The sequence below is a fragment of the Hypanus sabinus genome, assembly GCF_030144855.1.
Source record: "Hypanus sabinus isolate sHypSab1 chromosome 1 unlocalized genomic scaffold, sHypSab1.hap1 SUPER_1_unloc_1, whole genome shotgun sequence".
Classification (NCBI taxonomy): domain Eukaryota; kingdom Metazoa; phylum Chordata; class Chondrichthyes; order Myliobatiformes; family Dasyatidae; genus Hypanus; species Hypanus sabinus.
Window position 1 is genome coordinate 231265 of NW_026778903.1, and position 6000 is coordinate 237264.

The 6000-nt window shown below is 52.0% G+C and overlaps 1 protein-coding gene across 1 annotated transcript in view; it reads right to left on the bottom strand.

Annotated features, from left to right (window-relative positions):
• Positions 1-4489, bottom strand: part of si:dkey-199f5.8 (beta-1,4-galactosyltransferase 3) — an 88771-nt gene extending 84282 nt beyond the window's left edge. Inside the window, exon 1 of the mRNA XM_059957371.1 lies at positions 4406-4489. The gene's annotated coding sequence lies outside the window, so the exon portion shown is untranslated. The remainder of the gene's footprint in view (positions 1-4405) is intronic.
• Positions 4490-6000: the final 1511 nt, after the last annotated feature.

The window sequence follows — 6000 nt, forward strand, 5'->3', positions numbered from 1 at the left end:
GATCGTTGGTGGAATGAGTGAACTGTCGAGGATTGGGAGCTGATCGGTGGAGTGAGTGAACTGTCGAGGATGGGGGGCTGATCTGTGGTGGAGTGAGTGAACTGTCGAGGATGGTGACCGATCGGTGGAGTGAGTGAACTGTCGAGGATAGGGAGCTGATCGTTGGTGGAATGAGTGAACTGTCGATGATGGGGCGCTGATCGGTGTAGTGAGTGAACTGTCGAGGATAGGGAGCTGATCGTTGGTGGAATGAGTGAACTGTCGATGATGGGGCGCTGATCGGTGGAGTGAGTGAACTGTCGAGGATTGGTAGCTGATCGGTGCTGGAGTGAGTGAACTGTCGAGGATGGGGAGCTGATTGGTGGAGTGAGTTAACTGTCGAGGATGGGAGCTGATCGGTGGAGTGAGTGAGTGAACTGTCGAGGATGGGGAGCCGATTGGTGGAGTGAGTGAACTGTCGAGGATGGGGAGCTGATCGGTGGAGTGAGTGAACTGTCGAGGATGGGGAGCTGATCGGTGATGGAATGAGTGAACTGTCGAGGATGGGGAGCTGATCGGTGGAGTGAGTGAACTGTCGAGGATGGGGAGCTGATCGGTGATGGAGTGAGTGAACTGTCGAGGATTGGGAGCTGATCGGTGATGGAGTGAGTGAACTGTCGAGGATAGGGAGCTGATCGGTGGTGGAGTGAGTGAACTGTCGAGGATGGGGAGCTGATCGGTGCTGGAGTGAGTGAACTGTCGAGGATGGGGGGCTGACCAGTGGAGTGAGTGAGTGAACTGTCGAGGATGGGAGCTGACCAGTGGAGTGAGTGAGTGAACTGTCGCGGATGGGGAGCTGATCGGTGGAGTGAGTGAACTGTCGAGGAAGGGGAGCTGATCTGTGATGGAGTGAGTGAACTGTCGAGGATTGGGAGCTGATCGGTGGTGGAGTGAGTGAACTGTCGAGGATGGGGAGCTGATCGGTGGAGTGAGTGAACTGTCGAGGATGGGGAGCTGATCGGTGGAGTGAGTGAACTGTCGAGGATTGGGAGATGATCAGTGATGGAGTGAATGAACTGTCGAGGATGGGGAGCTGATTGCTGGAGTGAGTGAACTGTCGAGGATGGGGAGCTGATCGGTGGTGTGAGTGAACTGTCGAGGATGGGGAGCTGATCGGTGGAGTGAGTGAACTGTCGAGGATGGGGAGCTGATTCATCGTGGAGTGGGTGAACTGTCGAGGATGGGGAGCCGATCGGTGGAGTGAGTGAACTGTCGAGGATGGGGAGCCGATCGGTGGAGTGAGTGAACTGTCGAGGATGGGGTGCCGATCAGTTGTGGAGTGAGTGAACTGTCGAGGATGGTGACCGATCGGTGGAGTGAGTGAACTGTCGAGGATGGGGAGCCGATCGGTGGAGTGAGTGAACTGTCGAGGATGGGGAGCCGATCGGTGGTAGAGTGAGTGAACTGTCCAGGATGGGGAGCTGATTCATCGTGGAGTGAGTGAACTGTCGATGGGGAGCTGATCTTTTGTGGGGTGAGTGAACGACTCTGTGTGGATGTCAATTCAGTGTGCTGCTGTGTCCTGGGGAATTGAGCTTCCCGTGTTTCCAACGTGGCAGGTGGCGATTCTGACTTCTGACTCAGGCATTGTAGATTGAGGACAGGTAACATGGCAGACGTTGAGTGCACAGACAAACTCCACCCAGGAAAGTTTAGAGTGTCCTACCACACTCCTGTCTTGTAGGTGGGGTCAGGTAATGTGGCACTTGCAGAGTTCAGAGACTAACTCCTCCCAGGCATGTGCAGAATATGCCACCACACTCCTGACATCGTTGGGGGAGAGGTAATGTGGCGAATGCAGACTGCATGGACTAACTCAACCAAGGGAGGTGGGGAGTTTTTCCTGAACAAACCTGACATGTGCCGGGTGACGAACCGTGGTTGCCAGATAATAGTGGGCTTGGCCCAATACATCACAGGCATATCCTTTCCCATTATCGATAGTATCTACAGGAGGTGCTGCCTGAAGAAGGCAATAACTCACATCAAAGATGCCCCCACAATCTGGGCCACACCATCTTCTCACTGCTCCCAAGAGGCAGGAGGCACAGGAGCCTGAAGTCCCACACCACCAGGTTCAGGAGCAGCATCTTCCCTTCAACCATTCAATCCCTTGAACCCCAGTCACTGCTTCAGCTCAACAACACTAGGGTCAGCTTGTTTTGTGCTTTGTTATTGTGAAAGATGATTTTCCTGAGAATGCTACTAATATGATGGAATGCGTCTGTTCAGATTTTTATACATGTATCTGACCAAACTTGATAAACCACACCTAATCTCAACTCTCCGGATGGTTTATCATCTTTCCAGTACACGGGTGCAAAGGAGAATGAAGTAATTGTTACTCCAGATCCAACGCAGCTCAGAAAAAACACAATAAATACTCAATTATACACAGTACAGAGACCAATATGTACATAAAGTGATGCTGGGCACAGGAGTGTACACAGAGTGACTGACAGGAAATGATAAAATAATGGCAGTCGGGCTATAGAGAGCCTTACTGCTTGGGGCAAGTAACTGTTTTTGTGTCTAGTGTCCCATTATGATATTGTAGGCCTCCCCCCCTCCCCCCCACTCTGTATGTGTGCCTTTGACAGCGGGTGGGCTGGTGCCGGTGATGAATTGGACAGTTTCGACCAGCCACGGTAGAACCTTCCTGTCCAGTGCAGTTCTGTTTGTTCCCCACCCTCAGCCCCAGTTACCGACGATTCCCCCACTGAGCTGCCCCATCGCAAAGGAAAGACTACCAACACGTTACGGTCAGACGCGTGTGCTCCTGTTCTCGACGACAGCCATCACCACAGCGCAACCCACGTCCTGTCTGAGAAGTGCAGATAACGAGAGCGCTCGGAATAGCAGGGAAGGCGATCAACGCTCCACTCTCGGAGAGAGCTAGCAATCGTGATGGCCTCCCCTCTTCACAGCGCCGGCTGGAAAACCGACCGGGCTTCAATACCCCCCGCTGTCTGTAAGGAGTCTCCGCATTGCCCCCGCCACCGCGTGGGTTTCCTCTCAGTGCTCAGCTTTTCTCCATGTTCCCAAGATGTTGGTTGTGGGCGTGCTATGTTGGCGCTGAAAGCATGGGAACACTTTCGGGCTGTGTTGCTTGTTGACGAAAGCAATGCATTCCACTCTACGCTTTGATGAACATTGACAAATAAGGCTAAACTCTAACCTTTACACCCCTCCCCGTCACCATGACCCCCTCCACCCCTCCCTATCTCTGCAAACCACTCAGCCCCTACTCCCCTCCCCATCTCTGTGAACCCCTCTGGCCCCTTCACCCCTGTCCAGCTCTGCGACCCCCTCCGCCCCCTATACCCTTCTCTGTGCTCTTCTGTGTCCCCTTCGTCACTGACACCCCTGCCCATCTCTGTGACTCCTTCACTCTCCTAGGACGACATTCCGGACCCTGGGGACATCTCCCCGAAGCCACTAGTAAGCAACAAATTGCTGGAATTTGCTACAAAGCGGCACAGACTGCCCCGCCGCCCCTCAGCTGCGCGCGCACACACACAGATCCTGCTCTTCTGGCTCGGAATCTCCTCTCTCAGTCTGACACATCCGCTCCCTACCCCCTCACCCCCTCCACATTCCTTCTGCCCCCCTTACTACGCCCAAACCCCCCTCTCCCTATTACGTTCTCACTACGTTTCCTCTCTCTCACTCCGAATGCCCACCCTCCCCTTTTCATCCCCTCTCTCTATCCCCAACCCTCTCTACCCCTCACCCTCCATCTCTCCCTCCCCTTCACCCCAACCTTCTTAATGCCAGTGCCTCAAGAAGGTGGTAGTTTTCACTAAGGACCCTCACCATCCAGAACACGCCCTCTTCTCATTACTCTCATATGGAGACTCAAGGCCAAAGCTCAGTGATTCAGGAACAACTTCACCTCTGCCATCAGATTTCTGAACGGCCCACGAACACTGTTACAATATACCTCCTTTGCACAGTCTATTTTGAAAGTTACAGTAATGGTTGTCTAGTTCTGTACCGCTGCCACAAAACAGGATTTCACAACATGTGCCAATTAAATTAAATTCTCTCCCTCTTCCACCCTCTACCTCCCTTTACTCTCCCCTCCCCCTTTGTCTCCCTCTCTCGCTCTGCCCCATCCACTTCCTTCTCTCCCCTCACCACCCCCTCCACCCCGCCCGAGAATAGGCCAGGCTCACTCTTGGAAGCGGTTAATGATTGCTGAGCACACGGGCAACGTTTCAACTCTCTCAGAGTTTGAAGCCGTCCCAGACGGAGGAAACACGAACTAACTTGCGAGGAAGCTCGGCTCGTCTCTGAGCAGCAGTCGCGCAGTTCGTCAGCAAACAATGTAAAATTAATCTGAACTGTGGGGAAAAGCTCGTACCTGAAATCCCGCCGCGTCCCTCCCTAATATAATTCCAAATTTAACAGATTTGGAAGTTTCCCCGCCCCGCGCCACGGAGGTGACGCGTAACATTATCCGCGCCCCTCGTCCCAATCCTCGCTGCTGATTGGTTACTGCTTGTGACGACAGGCAAGTGATTGGCAGCGGCTGGAATACAGCGCCTGCCGTTGCTTGGCGGGTTTGGGTTGCCTCGGGTCTCTTGGCAACGCTGGCGTGGGGAGCCACGGTGATTGGAGGAATGCGGGGCTGGAAGGGGTGACAGACGGGAAGGACTATAGTTCCCAAAGGGGTTTACAAAGTACAACAAAATTAAAGTAAATTTATTATCCATGTACGTACCGTTTCCCTGCGAGCCGGCACAACAAATCCAAGAAACACAACAGTGTCAATGAAAAACCACGCCCAAAAGGACGAACAAACTACCAATGTGCCAAAGAAATAATACTGTATAAATACAACAGGAAATAATAATAATAGGGCAATCGGATATAAATAATATTACAGGGTAAAGAAGCAAGAACAGCTTATTTAATAGTTATAGCCATTGCAAACACACATAACTTACAGAAATTAATAATTGAAAAACGCCAGAAATATGCTGAATTAGGAGAGGAAATTGAGTAGTAACTATTGTGTAGGAACATGAGCAGGTTACTCTTGCTATTGTGGGGTAATACCTACAACTGGTATCATCGCAAAGGCACTACACAATAGCATTAAATAATCAGGGCTGCACGGTGATACCCATGTAAATCTCCAGAAAGCCACAATACTAAACACCGCTAGAAAAGTTAGAAAGTTCCTAGCTATTGAGAAATGAGTGTGCTTGGCCATGTCCGCACCTCAGGCTTTACCAGCTTGAGCTGAGAAAAAAATAAAAGGATAATAAATATCGAGAAGATGCAACAGTAAGTCCTCGAAAGTGATCCCCTAGTTGTGGGAACAGTTCAGTGGTGGGGCGAGTGACGTCATTCCCTTTGGTTCAAGAGCCTGCTGGCTGAGGGGTAATAACTGTTCCAGAACCTAGTTTACAGACAGAAATGTGGTGTAGAGGCCGGGCGTCACGGGGGCGGGGAGGGGTGTAGGGGCCGGAAGTGTCACGGAGACGGAGAAGGGACCTTTCTTGTTTCCCAGCCGATTGCCGGAGCCATGGGATTGGGGAGATTCTCCGGGGAAGGGGAAGAAAACGGAATCAATTGATGGGTGCGAGATACCTCTGGACCCTGTTTTGGGCTGAGACGTGGACAGCGAGATCAGTAACATGGTGCTCAGAGCGTGGATCAGCTCTTGGAGCTATGATGCCAGGCCATTAGAGAGACTTGGATGGTGCAGGGCAGGAATGGCTGCTTGGAGTGCCAGGCTTTAGATGTTTCAGAAAGGACAGGGAGGGAGGCAAAAGAGGTGGGGGTGGGGCACTGCTGATCAGAGATAGTGTCACTGCTGCAGAAAAGGAGGAAGTCATGAGGGATTGTCTCCGGAGTATCTGTGGGTGGAAGTTAGGAATAAGAAGGGGTCAATAAATCTACTGGGTTTTTTTAGACACCACCCAACAGTAACGGGGACATTGAGGAACA